This window comes from Hermetia illucens, chromosome 4 (genome assembly GCF_905115235.1).
Source record: "Hermetia illucens chromosome 4, iHerIll2.2.curated.20191125, whole genome shotgun sequence".
NCBI lineage: Eukaryota > Metazoa > Arthropoda > Insecta > Diptera > Stratiomyidae > Hermetia > Hermetia illucens.
The window spans coordinates 17,853,023-17,873,326 of record NC_051852.1 but is presented as its reverse complement, the minus strand read 5'-3'; positions in this window follow the sequence as shown (position 1 = coordinate 17,873,326).

Sequence of the window (20,304 nt, the reverse complement as noted above, 5' to 3'; positions counted from 1 at the left end):
CTCTGAAGTGTGATTCAGCCCTTGACTGGAATCGCTATAAAGAGGCACAAAGAAGAGCATAAGGTCGGCTAAACGATCATCATGGATTCGCCTTTGCGAAGAGACTAACTCTCTTGAGGCAACCTCAAAGCTGAAGCGGATTCTTGTTAAACAATGTAGCCAGAAGCAGGGTTATTTACGTTTACAGAACGGGAGATACACAGAAAGCGATGAAGAAACAGCAAATCATTTGCTTGAAGTGGGCTGTCCAGACAACATCCAAAATCTAATCTCAGCCGACAGGTGTATACAGCCCTCAACCGAGAGACTGGAATCTGGCATGCAAAGTAATATCACTGGAGCGTTCTATAGATATAAATCTGCAGGTCCGAATGGCATCATTTCTGCGCTACTAATAGAGGGAATGGATGTCCTGGGTCAACATCATCATCATCAACGTTGCAACAACCGGTATCCGATCTAGGCCTGCCTTAATAAGGAACTCCAGACATCCCGGTTTTGTGCCGAGGTCCACCAATTCAATATCCCTAAAAGCTGTCTGGCGTCGTGGCCGACGCCATTGCTCCATCTTAGGCAGGGTCTGCCTCGTCTTCTTTTTCTACCGTAGATATTGCCCTTATAGATTTTCCGGGCTGGATCATCCTCATCCAAACGGATTAAGTGACCCGCCCACCGTAACCTATTCAGCCGGATTTTATCCACAACCTGACGGTCATGGTATCGCTCATAGATTTCGTCGTTATGTAGGCTACGGAATCGTCCATCCTCATGTAGGGGGCCAAAAATTCTTCGGAGGATTCTTCTCTCGAACGCGGCCAAGAGTTCGCAATTCTTCTTGCTAAGAACCCAAGTCTCTGAAGAATACATAAGGACTGGCAAGATCATTGTCTTGTACAGTAAGAGCTTTGACCCTATGGTGAGACGTTTCGAGCGGAACAGTTTTTGTAAGCTGAAATAGGCTCTGTTTGCTGACAACAACCGTGCCCGAATTTCTTCATGTGAAGGTGATATTTATTCCCAAACTAGGGGAACCCACCTACACAGAAGCAAAAAGCTTCCGACCGATCAGTCTAACTTTCTTTCTGCTAAAAGGACTGGATAGACTAGTAGATCGGTTCATAAGGAATACACACATTCCTAAGTGTGTCACCATAGACTACCAGAAAGGCAAATCTACGGAGACAGCATTCCATGAACTCACGGAAAAAATTGAAAAGGCGATGTCCGAAAAAGAATACGCCTTAAGCGTATTCATGGACTTCGAAGGTGCCTTCAATTATGCCTCATTCTTGGCAATTTGTAATGCGGCAAGATAGCTTAGAATCGAACCGGTGTTAATCGGTTGGATCCTTCACATGCTAGAGTGGAGAAAAATCCAGATATTGGTCGGCCAGAAGTCTATTGAGGTAGGATGTCTCAGGCGCTGCCTACATGGAGGGATTCTCTCTCCGCTGTTATGACTGTTAGTAATGGACACCCTGCTATGGCTCCTGTAGGACAAAAAAATCTTCGCGCAAGCTATTGCTGACGATCTAGCCGTAATAATTACAGACAAATTTACGGACATAGTATGTGACTGTTTGAATGTAACTCTGCATGAAATCCACAGTTGGTGCCTCCGCAATGCACTCACGGTGAGCGCTAGAAAGACTGGACTGTACGCTACCCACCTTAACAGGGGCGGAAATCGAGCTGGCACAACCAGTCAAGTATTTAGGAGTACATTTCGACTCCAAGTTAACGTGGCAGCACCATATCCAGGAACAATACCAGAAATCCTGCAGATTGCTCTGGTGCTGTAGCAATGCGATAGGTAATTCCCGGGGGATTTTCACCAAAACGGATACATTGGATGTATACATCCATCATTTTAATGTATGAATGCATCATCTGATGATCGAGACTGAACTTTGCTAAGCAGGAAGCTGCTAACGCAGATTCAGAGGTTTGGCTGCCTAAGTATTACCGGAGCAATGGGTACTACGCCGACTGCGGCGCTTGAAGCTATAATATCTTAAATCCTTGTGAAAGAACCTGAGGTCGCCAGAGCGGCATTTTTGTTGTCCCTTAAGAAGTGGGGCATGAAAACCCTAATAGGGCTTTTAACGGGACATTGCTCCTTAAATTACCTTATAGGAAAGATTGGGGTGGTGGCTTCGGCTGTGTGCAGCCAATGTGTGGAGGAGAAGGAGACGGCCCTGCACTTTTTATGCAGCTACCCGGCCTTCTCAGATCTCACACGAAAACACCTTAGTAAGGTCTTCTTTAATGAACAATCTGCACACTCTCCGCCTCTGGAGAATGATCACAGATTCGCTAAAGCCTGTGAACCCCGTAGGCGGAAAGCCATTGAATAGGCGATTTACGGGGATAGTACAATGGCCTGAGTGCTCGGAGCTGCAGCTCCCCCCAGTAAACTAAACTAATCTAACTTGAATGAGCAGGTTTGACGAGAGGGGGGTGTAAATAAACTAAACTAACCGTTATGAGCAGGCCTGACGAGAGGGGGTGTAAAGAAGGGACTCCCCACGGGTCCAAAGTTTACTCGGGGCCTGGAAAAGAAATTTTAATGAAAAAAAGAATAATAGGCGGCTTCACCTGACTGAGCAAGAAATGAAAAAATAGTTGAATTATTTTTTTGTAACTAACAATTGCCCTTGTTCAGCCTTGGTAGCCTTAGATAGCGAAGTAAGGCTTTCAAATCATTGCCTAACAGCTAAATTATCGTTTTGGTCGACTTTCAGGTTCTTTTCCAACTATTTAGTGTTCAGGCCAATTTGATCAGTTCTAAGGGCTATACCTTAACCCAACTTCTCGTCACCTCTTCTAGGTTACACTGATATTCGAGATAATGTCATAACAGGGCCTGGGGTGGCATCTATACGAGCCCTCTACTATCCCTTTTCTCGTTGAAACTTCTATTCTGAGTGCCCAAGGAAACTCAGGGCCCCGAAGAGAGAAATCCGGGCCCGGAAGAATCCCCCCCCCCCCCCGCTCTTTCCTGCTAAGCGGTCTACACAAGATAAGTGTAATATTGTCATCGAGCAGATTGGAGGCTTTCACTAATGACTTTCACTTTGAAATGGACAAAGTGAACGGGGAACCAGTCACTGACATACCTTTCCATGGTTTTGAAACGGAGGAGGAGGAGAGGAGTGAAATAGGACAGCATTCTCAGCAAAAACACGGTCAGCACTTTTGTGAATGGGGATGATGAGAGCCTCTTTCCATAGGCTAGGCAAATGGTTCTCTTCGAGGCTCTTATTGAAAGTAATGGAGAGGAAGCGCAATATACTGACCAGTTTTATGTAGAAAGAGGTTGGGAAGACAGTCGTCATCTGGGTGGACGTTGGCATTAAGCCTGCCAATGAAGTACTCGTCAGGGAGAGTTGTAAGAAGTGGAATGGCAAGAGATTCGGGGCAGGCTAGATTCATCAGTAGGAGAAAAGGGTGGGGAGATAACATGGACTGAGGAGAAGTAGCGACAGAGTAAATGAAAAGATAGTTGGAAGGAGTTAGCAGAGACGCCAGCGAATTTAATGAAGGAAGATAGCTGGGCGGGAGTACACGAGTTGCGAATGTGAGGCCAGAAAAGTTTTGGTTTCCCGCGCACCTGTCAGTCTTTAACACTGACCAGATAATCCTGCCTGGACTAGAGTGTTAAGGATTTAACTGTGAAACTTCTTAACAGTAATTAAGTTTTTCGTGTTGCGTGGGAAGGGGAGCCCAATTGATTGTTGCCAGGGCTTAGTTCAGACCTTCGAAATCTGCCTTACGAAAGTTAAACTTCAGAGGCTTGTTCACGACAAGGGGGTAAAGTCGGTTGATCTAAGCATCAAACTCGAGAACAGGATGATGAACGTCAGAAGCAACATAAGAAGGGGCACAAGGAGATTGAGAAAAGCAACACACAAGATGATTGGAAAGGAAAGGTTCAAGAATGCGATTTCTGGAAAATGTAAATTGGAGGGCGGTACAGGTGTTCATGAAAGTGGATAAAGGAAGGGAATGATGAGAGGAGTTATTAGGAAGGGAAGGAAGGCCGGGAGTAGTGGCCCAGAAGAGCATAGTAAGGTTAAAATCACCACAAAGGACGACAGGAAGACAGGGTGACATATCAGGTAGGACTTCAGATAATCGGTCAAAGAAGTGTTCATACAGAGAAGAGGGGTTGAAGCAGGGCACTCATAGCCGAACATTCAATGCTATATGTCTCAGTGAACACTTTGTTGAGGTCTTCTAGCTTTGTTTCCAGCTCTAGTTCGTGCCTTACATAATCATCCCAATCTATTCTCCTGGGATTTCTTACTATTACTTCTATTTCTGGGCTGCCTCCCAACCGTATCTTAATATTTAATATTATATGTCCTAGAGTTCACAGCGCGCTATTTCTGGGCTACTTAATGATCACGGAAAGTAACTAGGCAAGTCAAATGTTCACTCCAAATATCTTAAGTGCAGACTCTCTCCAGAACTTCCATGGATCGGTCGAGGGCTAGCAGAATACAGTGGTTAAACGAAAACGGTGAACTCCTGTAATTGGTTGAATAATTAATCAAGGATCGAACCGCGATCGCTGAATAAACACCAGTAAAAGTTACGCTGGCAATGCTGCCTTCATCCAGTGACCAAACAGCGAATTTGCGAATTATGGGAAACGGCACGGACGAGCGCTCCAGACAACGAGGCGGTCGAAATCCAACGTAACGCTCCAGTGTTTGTTTGTAAAACAAAACCCAATGGAATCGGCTGATCGGAGCTCGTACGCGCGGTGAGTGAAAACCCAAAGCGGATCGGATTTCTGTTGCAGAGACGTGGTCGCAACTCGAAAACCAGTATTGCATCGGCGAAGGTCTCAATTTCCCTTGGGCCATGGGGCCCTGCACGGCGCGCAGGCCGGCCTGGCCTGGTCTGGCCCGTCTGCGCCCCAAATCGCGGTTTTGCGCCATCCAAGCCGCAGGGACTCCGCGGCGTCCGAAGCTTGCAAAACGGTCTATGTGGTAAGCGTGCAAAGCGTTAAGAGATTACGTGCCTAGCACTTACCATGGTTAATCCTCTTAATCCGCTCAGGAGACCGCAACAATATGATTCCCTGTCGAAGGCGACGTTAAACCCACTCCACTTCAAATTCAAAAATCACTCAAACCAATTCCAATTGGAATCCTCTTACAATCGAGCACAACACGCGACAATAGGCAAAGGTCACAACCAATCAATTTCGCGCGCCGTTTCGCGTCTATCAATCACGTCCCGCTCCGAAGCGCTCCACCGACTCTCGAAAACACTTCCCGGCACTGGAGCAATTACCGACGCACTCGATTTCGATTTCCGCGTAATTATCACATGGCGCAACAGGCGCACTGGTCCGACTGGCGAATCTCACACAACAAAGACTCGAACGGTGCAGTCGCGAGTCGCGGGTCGCGCATTCGATGCACTTTTACCGAAACGATGCCCTTCTGCACTGGGTCCACTATCTGCACGCGATACTGAACGCGCCGCGGATTGAATGCAACACGGCCGCGATTCGAAAGAAGAACGCCAACACTCCGATGGCGGCCTCTGCAACGAGAATGCTCCATCGGTTCCACGGCTCGACGCCGCCGCCTGCCCGCCCACCGCTGTGGAACGAAAGGTGAAAAAGTCAAATTTCCAACGAGCCTGATGAGAACTTCTGCATGGAACCATAGGAGTAGGGCAGCATCCGCGGGGAACACGCAGAGGAGCGGGGGAGCAATCACGCGGAACACGGACTCAAGCAACAAAACGTAAACAAACCGTTTGCATTTCTAATTGCTTCCATGCGTTCCACTGGGCTTTCGTGCTTTTGTAGATTTAAAGGCTCGGCGGGGCTGCCGGCGGTTGTCGAACGTTAATGGATAGAAAGTAAGTAGTTCAGGAACATTAAATTTGGCAGCGAATGGTTAATTTCAATTTTGCAGGATAGCAGGGCGGAAGTACAGGAGCGTTCGAAGCTGGGATGAACTCCCGAGTAACACTTGACTCTGATCCCGGTCACAAACTCTCAGTAGGCGTGGTATCAACATTTACTTGCACTTGAAATAGGAAGGAATAGACTCATCGGACTTTTACGGTTTAGTATCTATTATTGCGAATCTTCAAACTTTATTGGTAAGATACATAGGTCTGAAGATCTAAATCGATGAGAAACAACCTAAATGCCGAAACAGCGATGGCTTGATATGCTAGATGGTGATTTGAGAACCTCTCGAGGCTACCTAGAACAAGTTTACAACCGGTAGAAGGGGCAAGTTGACCCCGCTACTGACGATGGAAAAAAACCTATAGCTTCGTGTGCGAGGAATATTCCGAGAATACTTCAATTGCCGGCCTGGTCTGATTATGCTTCAGGTTAAAGTTGCATTCGGCCAGTCCTCACACGACCTCCTTGCGGTGGTCGCTGGAAACCGTAGGAGTAGGCTCATCCAATTGACGAGGATCTGCTTGTCATGAGTTAGGGACAAATAGATCTGGCGGAGGGATGAGCCCAAACAATAGCCCGGGGATCGTCCTCCCTGCACTGGAGAAGGTGCTAATAGGACCCCAAGCCAAGGTGGAACAGTATACGCCAAGGGCTGCATGGCCAATGGGAGCTTGGTCTTTAGTATGCGAACTCTCAATACCTGGGGTACCTTTAGTTTCAAATAAGACCCTTAGCCTGATAGTCGGGCTAGCCGGGACATTGTTTCCGGATTCGTCGGACCATGGATATGGGCTCAATTATAAAAATAAATAAACCAACGATAGAAGAAGAGGGGGTGATTCCAGGCGCATCATCGGAGGATGAGCTGCTGGCATCCAGCCAGGAGACTGTAGCCGGAGCGAGGCGGTAGACGGACTAGTGGTTTTCAGCCTGAAATTCACTGCCGTCAAGCTGGGTGTAGCGAGTACCAGACATAGTACTTCTAACCCGTAATCCTCGACGTCGGGGCATCCCTCAAAAGTAAAGACTGACAAGAACGTCGGTCACCGGAAACCGACTAAGAAGCGAAGGTCCACTGCTGTCCTGCTCAAGAGCTAGTTCCAGAAAGCTATGCATATTCTCAGTAAAATTGCTAATAATATGGAGGCCGCTTCTGTCGTTGAGCAGGATGAAAAACACCTCGCCAAATACCAAGCGATCGTTAAGGAATGCAACTGCAAACGCCGGGCAAACAAACAGAAGGCGAAACCTATCGCTCTGAAACTCAATCGATCTCAAGACGAGGTCGAGCAAGATTACAATCAAAGCAAAGTGGGCAAGAGCTCGAACGCTAAGCACCATTAAGTGTTCCGCTTTGCAAAACCGGGCGTCGACCTAGATCCAATCGAGGCCGCAAAAAACAAAATTTTGGCTCAACAATAAAGCGGCGCAGGGCATAAAAATGTAGTTTGTAAATTAGAGTGAAAACGAAACTACAATGAAGTGCTCACTAGCACATCTCTTTTTTTTGGGAATTTGGGAGTCCTAAGTCCGCATCCACTTGATGCCGGACTGGATCAAATGGAGAGCAACTTTCTCCCACTCTTTATGGTCCACGGACTCCTCTTTTTGGGTTTAACACCCAAATTTCAAAACGTAAAAGAGGGACGAAGACAGCTACGGTTTCGTATCAGGGCAGAGGCAACTCATCAAACGCTGCCTCACCTGTGCCCTGGGAGCACGTGGCTCACCCTCTTTTACTTTTTGACTTTGGGTGTTAAACTCAATAAGAGGAGTCCGTGGACCATAAAGAGTGGAAGCAAGTTGCTCTCCACTTCGACCGGTCCGGCATCAAGTGGACTTAACGCTCCCAAGTTCCTAAAAAAACTGTCCAGCTCCGGCCAAGCTTTGGTCTGAACTGTGGGCGGATTTACGTTGAATATAATTCGTACCCTTGCCGTATTTTGCGAATTATAGAAGGGAGCGTATGACATCTGCGAGCTGCTTCGGTCACGCTGCTCCCAGGGCAGAGGTGAGGCAGCGTTTGATGAGTTGCCTCTGCTCTGGTACAAAACCGTAGCCGTCTTCGTCCCTCTTTTACATCTCCTCTCCTTTGGATATATTCTTGGCCAAGACTCTCGAAGCGGGTTACTCTCCAATCCTTGCAAAGTAGGTCTTTGTGATGACTACATACAAAAGATCAATGATGTCCTACCCATGCTTAAAACTACCCTCTTATCTCACTCATTTCCTTTTGTTTCAAAATCTTCTAATGAAAGTCAAAATGAAAGTTTAACAACACCAGATAATGATCTACTCCCAGGCCTGACGAGAGCGGGATGGAAACGGCAGAATTCCCTCCGAACCCGTAGTTTTCTCGGGGGACCCGGGAAGAAAATTTCAATAAAAAAAGGATAATAAAACGGACCCCGGGTCTCATTTTTCCGCATAATGATCACCGTAGGCATGTATGTTCTCTCTACGGCGCCAACCTACTTAGCTTTCTAGCGTTTTTGTATGAACCCGTTTTGCCCAGCTTCCCTATGGGTCGCATCCTACTTCTCCGCAGAATAAATTATGCGAAGTGCCCTCTGATGATAGAACATTCCCGCTTTTCTCTTCTTCCTCTGTAGTCCCTCAATCCTAGGCTTCCTATTGTTCCTCGTTGTTATCAATGATTTCCCCCTTTTGTCACCTATTCGTACTTGCTCTACGCTGTTGATCTTGACTGTGCTTCTCTGCAATCTCACTTAGCTGATTTGTTACATAATCAATCCCAATTAGCTGCATCTTTTCTAACTCTATGGATAGGTTAATACTGAAAACCATTTGGGGCGTTACTCGCCCAAATTTTGTCTTTTGGTGATCAACCCCTATCATATCTCACCTCATTTGGAGTGTAATCTTCTCTTTTATCCTCCGTCTGTCATCTGATTTCGAACCAGCCCTCCTAGTCCATAACTCCTTCATCAAAAACACCGTTGGATATTGCTCCGTGACTTTGCCGGCCGCCAACAATAAGCTTTTTTTTTTTAAAAAGGGGGACTGTAGTTCCAGCATTGTAATGACAAAATGACGTCGGGGATGGTCAGAAGACTATGCTGGCTGGCCGGAGATGACCAAGAAGGGAGAGCTATCCCAAAAACCTCAAAATAAAAAGATGGCGAAAATGACCGAATAGATCCGCCCGCAAATATTCAAGCTCCATCGAAGTGCTCCGTCGATACGTGCTTGCATGCCTCTATGCTACCTAGGCTCAGGAATGTTGGGGTGGTGGAGGGGGGGGGGGGGGGGGGGTTGGAGTGGTTGAGAACTTTAATCCTACACGTGTCATTATACAATAATTAACGAGGCCTTTTTACCGACGAGTGGATCCGCACCGGAATACGAAAAATCGACCAACACGGGACTTCTCGTGCACTTTACGAATAGCCAACCCGGCAACTAAATTGGAAAGTAAAATAAAAAAAAACCCTCGACCGCGCGTGTGGAGCCGTAAACTCCGGACCCGAGTGCCGTAATCGAAAGGGAAGATCCAAGACGGATCGCATCCTCTGTCGATGTCTCTCCTGCCTCAGATGTGCGATAAGGCGCGGCATTTGAGGTGCTCTCCCTGCCTCGGCATCCTCAGGCAGTCATATTGGCGGATGCCCCTGCATTATAAGAGTTTTGCGGAGTCAAAAAAGGATGAGGGAAAAAGAGACCGACCGATCAATTTGCCCTCGGATACCAATCGAGGAAGATTAAATTCTAGCGTTTTTTTTTTGTTTTAGATTATCCAATACTCTGCAGCGAGGAGCAACTCGATTGATGTTTCTCCGTTGATTAGCACTGTGGGCGGGAGTTTCCGCGGACAGGATGAAAACAAGTTTTGCGGGAAGTTGTAATAGAGTGGAACATTTAGGGATGGACGGGTCCTCGGAATTCAGACTTCCCTTTCGTGGCTTCCAATTTTATTTAATTGAAAATAGGTCTCATCATCATGACTATTCTTCACGGGATAATTTTCCATGCGATCAACGTCACCTTCCTTCCGTGTTTCTGCAAGGCTATTGGCGGTCTGCCGAGCTTGACTTTTCAGTGCACCACGACGACTGACGGTGGCACGAGACCACGAGAAGGGTCCTGTGGGTTAGGTTCATCCTTCCACGCAGGATACAATGGCGACGGATGACTATGCCGCTTCACGAGTTGAAGGATTGGTTCAATAGCGAGTGGCTGCGCTTGGAGATTCGAGCCCAAAGAGGCACGTAGTGTTTCAGGCCCCTCAACATTAGCCTGCCTCAATCCGTGTGACACATTTAAATGATGGACTATGGACGGACTACAAAGTCCAGATCCGAAAACTTGTACGACAGATTCGGACTCAACTACACGTACGGGTTTGATTAATCGGGCGCTGACGACCCGCCTTTGGGATTCCAGGTACGATCACTTAATACCATATCAACGAATCGTGTCTACACAGTTATGTCATCGTGGGAGGTGAAATTTGATGACATACTAAGGTCTTTGCCCATCAACTAGCTCTTATTGCGAGTCCAAGCTTTGACTCGCTCAACCCAACAGGGGGATTTCGGTATGTTGTGTGCTTATGTACACACTCTTTTCAGGGACAGAGCAGCCAATTGGTATTGGGATTACCAGCAGTCTGTTGGACGAATCAAATGGACTTCTTTTCGTGAGACTTTTCGGCAGCACGTTATGGATTGTTCAGATGACCGGGATAACCTTGAATTGGTTAGAGATCACACGCAAGTTTCATCTGAAGATTTCGACAGCTACTATAAAGCTGTGCGTTCACCAGCCAATAGGCTAGAAAAGTCCTTAACGGAGGACAAATTGGTGGGGTTGTTACGTCGGCCTAAGTTAATGTGGCAGCGCAAAGTTTTAAAAGAGCGTCTCTCAAGCAGGCTCTCTAACCAATTGCACAGCTATTCTGCTGAATCTGGAGACGAGATGGACATGAAGTGCACCTCCAGAAATTCTCAGTCTAAGGATCGAGATTTTGGTTTAAATTTGGTCTGTTGAAATTGTCGGCAGATTGGACATATGTGCGAAGACTGTAGGGAGGATCCTAAATTCTTCTGTAACGAAAGCGTAAGGCCTTGTGTTTTTTTTTCTTCATGAGGTTCAGTTTAATCATCCTTTGGTGGGACACGCCTTTTCGCAATGTTCACCCCGTTCATTTAGAAAACCGCTAATCTCGAAACCGGGCTCTCCATCGTAAATAACCTATCCGAAAAGGTCCACTTGATTTGAAGCTTTTGAGAACTCTGATAAGAATGACATATTATTTCAGCTCTCCCCATTGTACTTATGCTGGGCTTACGGGACATCTCAATATTGAGGGTACTACTCCATACTTCTGAATCGTAAGAAAAGGACGAACTGAACCGCATTCATCAGGGTACCTCTTACATTGGACCTCAACCTGCAAATTATAAAAATGCTAACTAGTTGCTAGTTGCCGTTCTGCTCAAGAAGCTCATCCTCGCGTCTCTCTTTATGCCCAGGTATTTCACCGGCGGTTTCGAAAAAGACCAAAATTTCACCTAACACCTGAATAGAGACTGTGGGAACTCTCTCCTTTGTCAGGACAACAACTTAGGTTTTCTCCAGAACTAGGAAGAATCCATGCTCAATCATTCATCCTAATGTGCGCTGGGCTTGTTCAACTGTGCGTGAGGCAATCAGTACCGCAACATCATCTGGGTATCCGACCAGGTGTGATTCATTCGGCATCTCGAGGCATAGTAGACTATCGTATAAGGCCTTCTAAAATTCGGGACTAAGGACAGATTCGGCCCTCGATATAAGAGTAAGACCAATTTTTGTTTATTTCAAAATGTATTTATTTATTCTTACAAATCTATGCCGTTATTTTCAAAGCAGCTCCCTTCAGACACAACACACTTACGCCAAAGTATTTAAAAATTCTCGAAACAAGAAGAACGAGTACTTTTTCCGAAAAAATTTAGTTATTTTGGCACTAGCCGAGAATTTATGTTTCAGACCCAAAATATCTTTCAAAGTGGTATTGGCAGATCCTTTCCAAATACCAACAGCATCAGCAAGAACTAACAGTTACTCGAATATTGACAAGCACAAGTTCTCCCATTTCCTTGCCGTGTTGTTATTCGGTAGAGGTTTATGATCGTCCGGAGCGCTCTTCGTCTTCAGTACTTTCACGACCTTCTTTGAAGAGTTTACACCGTTTGTAACCCCGAAGGTTTCCTGAATCATCCTGAATGTTTCCGCACCCGAAATTTCATTCCACCGACGAAAATTTAATGCAACTACTTTGCTCAATATAATTAGACATTGCAAAAATCGACGAATGCATTTTTAGCGCTGTATATGACATCAATGATGACATGAAATTTATCATAGATGTCTCTTAGAATGCTGCCAACTTCAACTTTTTTGATGAGCGGTTCACCCGTGCGATTTAAATTGAAAAGTGGTCTTACTTTTTGGACAGGTAGTACATGTCAATAGCTAGACTTGAAGAACTATAACGCAATCATAAGCCAACCTTTTTCAATTTTAATTATATTCTGTGATCACCGATACCAATATCCAAATAAACTTCGGTGTATCAATATAAACGGTTCAACAGCCCAAATCGACAACTCTGATTCATTATTAATGCTCGAAGCAATTGCAGTGCGTACAATATGTGGATGCTGGAAGGAGACCTGTTGCTTCTCAAGCCGTCCATCATCCACAACTGCACACGTGCAACGACGAACGAGTTTTGATTTACTATAGCTTTCGCTCTTCGTGTTATTGAAGTTGAAATATGACTAGTTAACCCTTTAGTCTCTAACGTTGTTGGAGACTAATGGTAGCTCCGATCTGTTGAACAAAAGACCGGAATGCAACGGACACTGTTTCTCAGTTCTGCTGTTGGTGTTCAACTGCATAAAAGTTATGGGTACGTCTTTCTTCTCGTACGTAGCTAAAAATTCAAATTTTTTTTTTTTTTTTTTTTTTTTTTTAAATCATTTATTTAAAAACCAGTGACTAACATTAAATACATAGCGTTTGTTTCTTATTACTAGCCTAAATGTAGCTTATGTGTCATAATTAAATATTTAAAAAAAAAACGGGTGGCTATTACATTGTTTGGCCTGCCCGACCTTCTCTGACATTACTTTTTACTGTGTATTTACTTTACACATAGATCTTGACAATTCATGATTAAAAAAAACTGGACATATATTTGAAAAAAAAACTGCGCCTGCACCTAGAGCGCGAGAAGGCTTATTTACTTACTTATTCTAACTTAATCTAATCTAATAAATAATACTTAAATCTAATTCTTATAACTAATGTTTTTATAGCGCTCACAATTTCGCGCTTAACCTCTGTGCACCCCTACCAGGCAAGGAGTGTCGAAGAGAGAGACAATGGCGGGTTTTAATGCAGAGCTCACAATTTGGCAAGGCCTTAAGAATGTGGCCAATGGGGTGGAGTTACCCTCCAGATAAAGTTGCCTCATGAGTGGATTCGGGTGATTCTCCGTTCTTTAGAAGAATCTTTCTAACAGGTTGAGAGCGAACTCTCGAAGAGGTTTAACTTTTGCTCGCCTGTACACTTCGGCGTTGCGGCCGCACTTCTTGGTTTTCCAATTGTACGACAAGCCGACGCAGTGTCTCAAAATTTTGCGCTCGAAGGACTCGCACTTCTTCATAGCTTTGGTCGAGCAAGAGATCCATGTAGGGGCTCCGTAGCAAAGAATCGGTCTTATGAGGACTTTGTATAGGGTCAGTTTAGATTTAGTGCAAAGTCCTACTCTTTTACGAAGAATAGAGTAGATTTTACTTAGTGCACCGCGTGCTTTGCTGAGAACAAGATTAAGGTGGGGGTCGAATCGTAGGTGTTCATGAAATAGCATTCCCAGGTATTTCATTTGTTGTGAACTGTTTACTACGGTATTCCCGATGCGTAGCTTTAAGCGTTTAGCTTTTCTGTGGATAGATCTAGATCCCAAGTATCTGGATTTTCTCCGAAGAGTAATAACCTGTGTTTTAGCCTCGTTGATTTTTATCCCCCAGGTCTGGTAGTACTTGCAGAGATCTGTTAAGTATTTCTCAATAGCATTAGCTGCCTTACCGGGTCGGAGGCTCGACGAGAAGATAAGCGTGTCGTCAGCGAACTGTAATAGCTCTGTGCCGCTCTCTGGGATTGGAGCGTCGGCCGTGAAAATGTTGTAGAGTGTAGGCCCTGAAATGGATCCCTGCGGTACTCCAGAAGTGACCGGTAGGAGATCGGAATAATCATTTCTCACGCTGACGTAAAAATGCCTATCTTCGAAGAAACTTATTATAAGTCTGATCACCGGGATAGGGAAATCAAGGCTGATTAATTTGAAGATAAGTCCGTTGACCCACACGGAATCAAATGCCTTTTCGAGGTCTAATGCACACACTACTGTGGGCTTGTTATTGACGTTAAGTCTGCTACTCACTGAATCGTGAAGGTAGCTTAGTGCGTGTTGGGTCCCGTGCTTAGTCCGGAACCCGAATTGATGGTTCGGAATAATGTTTTTCCGATCGCAATGTTGGACTAATCCCACTGTCCATACTTTTTCGAAGAGCTTGCCCAAGTTGGAGAGGAGAGAGACGGGCCTGAAGTTTTGTGGTTCGTGGGAGCCGCCTTTTTTTTTAATGGCGATTATCTTTGCTACTTTCCAAGTAGTGGGAAAGTAACCATTATTGATGCAGTTGTTGAAGACTGCAAGAAGGAACTTCATTGATGCCCTAGGGAGGTTTTTGATGACAATATTTGCTATGTCATCTGGTCCAGTTGATTTTTTGCCGTTAAGGCTTTTAGTGATGGCTGCGAGCTGTGATAAGCTCAAAAAGGTTTTTGGGTCATTTGGTTTACAGGATGGGTTAAAGGTGGAGAAGGTAGTTAATTTTAGTGAATGCTCATGAAGAAAGTCTTTGATTGTCGTGTCTACAATCGAACTGACGGCTCGGTTGTTACTAGGTGAAGGAGAGTTTAGTTGATTTAGGAAAGACTCCGCGAGTATTTGAGCTTTCCTAGCGTCACTGCCGATGTTTTCATTGTTTTTGGTAAGAACGAAGTTTTTGGATCTGTTGCGGCCTGTCAGCCTATTTATATGTACAAACATATTAGATCCGGGTTTCACATCTGCTAGCTTGCGAGTGAGTTCCTTGCTACGGAATTGTTCCACCATTTGACGGATTAATGTACTAAGGCAGTTAATCCGCGAAATTAACACTTTATATTCCGTGTTAGCTCTGTTGCCATTTTTGTGGAAGATTCGCTTGAGATTTCTGCGCCAGATTTTTCTGACTTTCAGGTGTTTCATTATCTCGTGCGGCAGTTTATTGAACTGAATCTCATCGATTTTGAGGAGCTTTGTGTTTCTGCGTGTAGCAGAGTTGATGGCATCAGTAGCCAAGATGATGGCCTCATCGATTTCTTTGTCCGTTAGATTTTGCGAGACAGTGATCTTTTTCAGGTTTAGCTGTGGTGCCAATTCTGCCCTGAATTTATCCCAGTTAGTATGGGCGAATGATCTTATTGCGCTGGGTACTCGCTTTTGCAGTTGAGAGTTTAGGGAAAGTATAAGTTCAACTGCGAAGTGATCAGACATCCCTGGTAAAGTTTTGCACGTTAACACCTGCAGTGTGAGAGTGGCGTCTGCGGACATTAGAAAATAGTCAAGTATTGACTGACTTGCAGGCCTTGTGGGTGTGTCTGGCAAGATCATCTCAAGCTGGTTTAATGGACTTTGATTATGGATCCATTTTTCGAGGGCAACCCCATTTCGGTTTTTTGCCAAATCGCCCCAGGAAGTGTGCCGTGAGTTAAAGTCCCCACCAAAAATTAGGTATTTAGATTTAGACTGGAGATCGCTCAAGATTTGTAAGTCTTGGCCCAGTTGTTCAGGGGGAGAGTTACATTTTATGTAGACTGCAGCTATTAAGATGCGTCTATTGTCGTTAGTTTTAACTAAGGCCGCTGCCGCGGAACAGGTCTGCAGGTTTTTGATGGAGACTTCCTCAAATGCATAGTCTTTTCTGACTAAAAGGGCGGAACCGCTGTTGGTGTCGTCCCGGATAATGTTATATCCGGTAAAATTAACGTTGTGCCTGCTTTTTAAATGTGTCTCTGAAACACAGAAGAAGTCTGCTTTCAGGGAATCGACCAACTCTTGTGCGGTGGCACGTTGGGCGTGTGAGACCAAGGACGCGGAGTTAAATGTGACGACTTTTAACTCCATAAACTCATCAAAAGTTGGATAGCGGCTAATTGTCGCTGTTCATTTGTTTGGGCCGACGCGATAGTTTCGACCAAGTTTTGGAAGGCCAATTTATTGCCTTGAGGGACTTGAGGGGCTGTAGTTCTAGGAATAGTGTTCCTAGTTGTTTGGGTAAGAGGAGTTTGGGGGGCTGCAGCTCTAGGGAGAGTATTCCTAGCTGCTTGAGCGTAAGAAACGCCCGGTTTGGCCAAGCTTTGTGACATCTGAGTCACCGCCTGTTTGGCATTTATGGTCTCGGCATTTTTTTTCGCCCTGCCAGCTTCCCTTCTGGCAACCATGTCCTTGTATGCCGGGCATCCGCGATAGTTGGCGGGATGTCCGGCCTGGCCGCAATTGCAGCAAGTTGGTTTGTCTGCGGTGGGATTTGAGCATTCCCCTCGCACATGGGTTTTCGTGCACCTCACGCACCGGTGTACGATTGAGCAATTGATGGCGATATGCCCGAAGTTTTGGCAGTTGTAGCACTGCACTTCTTGAAACGGCTTGACTTTCTCAAGCGAAATTTTCTGGTGAAGGATATATTTCACCTTAAATGCTTCGTTTAGATCTTGTTCTGGCTCGAAAGTAGCCATGAACAGCCCTGATTGCGACTTCAATGGAAATGCCGGGTTCAGGCTGTGGGCCAGTTTGTCGGCTCGTGTGACTAAATTTGAGACACTTTTCAATTTTAGGTGCGGATACTCTTCGTTGAGTTCGCGCATTATGTCAGCCGGCTCAGTCTCTCTATGAAGACCACGGATGACCAAGGACTGAGTCCTTAAAGCCGGAGGGGTACTGGTCGTGGCATGCAGTCCCTTTTCCTTAATAAGGTTGAAGATCGCTGCATGATCCTCAAGACTTTGAGCAAAAATGAGGGTCCTATCGGCCCTCGTATTTTTTAGGGTTGCTTTTAACCCTTTCTCTTTTAATATCCTCAAGAATTGAGGAACATTAATTTTATACCCAGTGATGGGCGGAATTTTTGCCTTTTTTGGGCGGGTAACCTGGGGGGAGGGTGCCTGAGGGTTTGCCGGAGGGGCATTAACTCTACTTACACTCACCTTTTCTCTGTTTCTCTTTTTCCTCCGCTGGACGAAGTTAAACTCGTCGCCTTCCTCTTCTTGGATGACGACGCACATCTCTCCATCTTGATGATGTTGTTGATCCTTCTGTTGTTGCTCCTTCAGTTGTTGCTCGTGTTGTTGTTGTTCATGTTGATGTTGTTCACGATGATGTTGTCGTTGCTGCTGCTCCGACGTTGCGATTGGCATCCTCCCTTCGAGGGATGCCAAGCGATCCTCTAGCCGCTTTATAATTTTTAGCTGACAGTCCAGCTGCTGGACCATCGCGGCTTTCTCTAGCTTCAGCCCCTCGATTTTTTCGAGGAGGGTCGCGTTTATTGCTTGCAGCTCTGGGGAGCTGCCTTCTTCTTCTGATGACATCTCCTCGGGGTGTATCATCTTACACCTCTTGGCGGACATCCTGTCCCCAAGCCCGTATTTGCTGTTGTGCGCAGCAGCTCTGGAATGTAACAATATTTTTTTAATTTAATGTTCTTATAATAGTTACCCTTTTTCGGACGTGAATGACACCACTGTCCAGAACGTATACTTCCTTCTGGATTCTTGTTCAGCTCTGCTCTTAATGACCGTTCGCTTCGAGAGCTCGGAGCGAACTGTGATCAAAATATTCCTTCAAGCTTTCAGATATATGTATGTATATTCTCAACCTAAACAAACAAATATTACTTATTACCGCATACTGATGTATACGTATGTATATTTTTGATTTAATTTGAGCAGACATCGGCATGGGATGTATTTTGTGGCCTAGATTTCATAAACCTAGATGCGTTATTGTGATTTTTTTAAGATTTTTTGGTTGGCGGGGAGACATGTTTCACTTTTAGGGGCATACATTTTAAGTCCTCATTCCTCATCGTTAAGAAAATGCTCCAAATGTTTGGAGTTCGGACACAACAAACAATTGAACCAGACCGCATGATAGATCTGAGCTATGACGAAAGTGCGGATGGGCAGGATATTTTGCCGAAGACTGCAATGAGAATTCCAACTGTCTGTCCTGCAGAGAATCGAATAGTAATGTTTGTGTTCATGTCATAGAAAGCGTCAAGACACTATATGCAATGTTAAAATGAAGTTTATACAACTTAACCTTAACCATTGCCAAGGGGTACAGGATATGCCTTGCCAGAGCATATATAAAAACAAGAATGACCTCGCGGTTTCTTGTGAATAATATGAGGACCTGCAATTCGGCGTATGGACAAGCGACAAACGTGGAAAAGTTATAATTTGGAAGTTTGTGGAAATCGAAGGAACAAATGGGGATGCGGAAAATGGATTTACTCAATCTAAGATCATCATCATCAACGGCGCAACAACCGGAATCCGGTCTAGGCCTGCCTTAATAAGGAACTCCAGACATCTCAGTTTTGCGCCGAGGTCCACCAATTCGATATCCCTAAAAGCTGTCTGGCGTCCTGATCTACGCCATCGCTCCATCTCAGGCAGGGTCTGCCTCGTCTTCTTCTTCTACCATAGAGATTGCTCTTATAGACTTTCCGGGCTGGATCATCCTCATCCATACGGATTAAGCGACCCGCCCACTGTAACCTATTGAGCCGGCTACGGAATCGTCGATCCTCATGTAGGGGGCCAAACATTTTTCGGAGGATTCTTCTCTCGAACGCGGCGAAGAGTTCGCAATTTTTTTTCCTAAGAACCCAAGTCTCCGAGGAATACATGAGGACTGGTAAGATCATTGTCTTGTACATTAAGAGCTTTGACCCTATGGTGAGACGCTTCGAGCGAAACAGTTTTTGTAAGCTGAAATAGGCTTTGTTGGCTGACAACAACCGTGCGCGGATTTCATCATCGTAGCTGTTATCGGTTGTAATTTTCGACGCTAGATAGGAGAAAATACCAGCGGTCTCAAAGTTGTAGTCTCCTATCTTTATTCTTCCCGTTTGACCAGTGCGGTTTGATGTTGTTGGTTGGTTGGCTTCTGGTAGCCAAGTATGTTTGTGGCCGTATTTACGATAACGCTCTTCAGGTTGCCTCAAGTTAAAACGCGTCGCGCGCCTGTTGCCCTGGACGCGTTTTTTGGCTGGATGAAGGGCTTAACTTGAGCCAAGTAGCCTCGTTTCACCGTGCCTCCGACGTTCAGGGTAAAATGATGCCGGCCTCGCTCCAGGACTTCAAACGGGTCTTCATAAGGCAGCTGCAGCGCCTTCCGAGGAGTGCCCATCCTAATTGGGAGTTGCATACAGGATTCAAGATTCCTGGGCATGTCAGCTACGATTTTTGTGTGGTTGATGTGGTGGCAGTAAATTCTTCGCGATTGGCTGTTCGGAGGCCAAGTAGAACCATGGACAGGACCTGCAACCAAGAAGGCTCGCATTGGCATTGCGAGTGGTAAGCGGTTGTCCGGTGGAGTTTGAAGCGAAGGAGTTTGCCCAACTCTGAGAAAAGGGAGCACTCAAACTGTATTCGCTTTTCAATGATTATAATTGGCGGCACACCAAGGCGTGGAATCCATTTTCGACAGAGGACCTCTGCACAAGATGGTGTAGTAATGTTTTTCAGAGGTATTGTCTCGGGCCACCGCCCATCGACGATTGTGAGGCAATATGAACCTATCGATGATTGTGAGGTAATACCTGAAACGTGCGAGTCTCGCAAAGGACCAACGGTGTCGAGGTAGATTGTGTGGAAACACTTTCCTCACATGCTTTGTAATTTTGCACTTCTGGTATTTGACTGCCTGGTCCAAGAATTAATATCCTTGTTCATGGACGGCCCGAAATATTTTGCGGTGACTAACTAATTCGTTGTTCGAATGCCTGGGTGCGCCAGATCGTGAACGCCGCGAAATACTTCCCTTTGGAAATCGGCCGGAATATATGGCCTTGCCTTAAAGGTGTAGTTGGTCCTCAAGCTCTGAAGAATTGCATCGTCCTTCTGCGTCTCAACGATTGCCGGAAAATCAACGGTGGCGGGATCTTGACCTCTGCAACACGTGACAAAGCGTCAGCAACCACGTTATCTGTTCCACAAATTGTTCAATGTCGGAAATG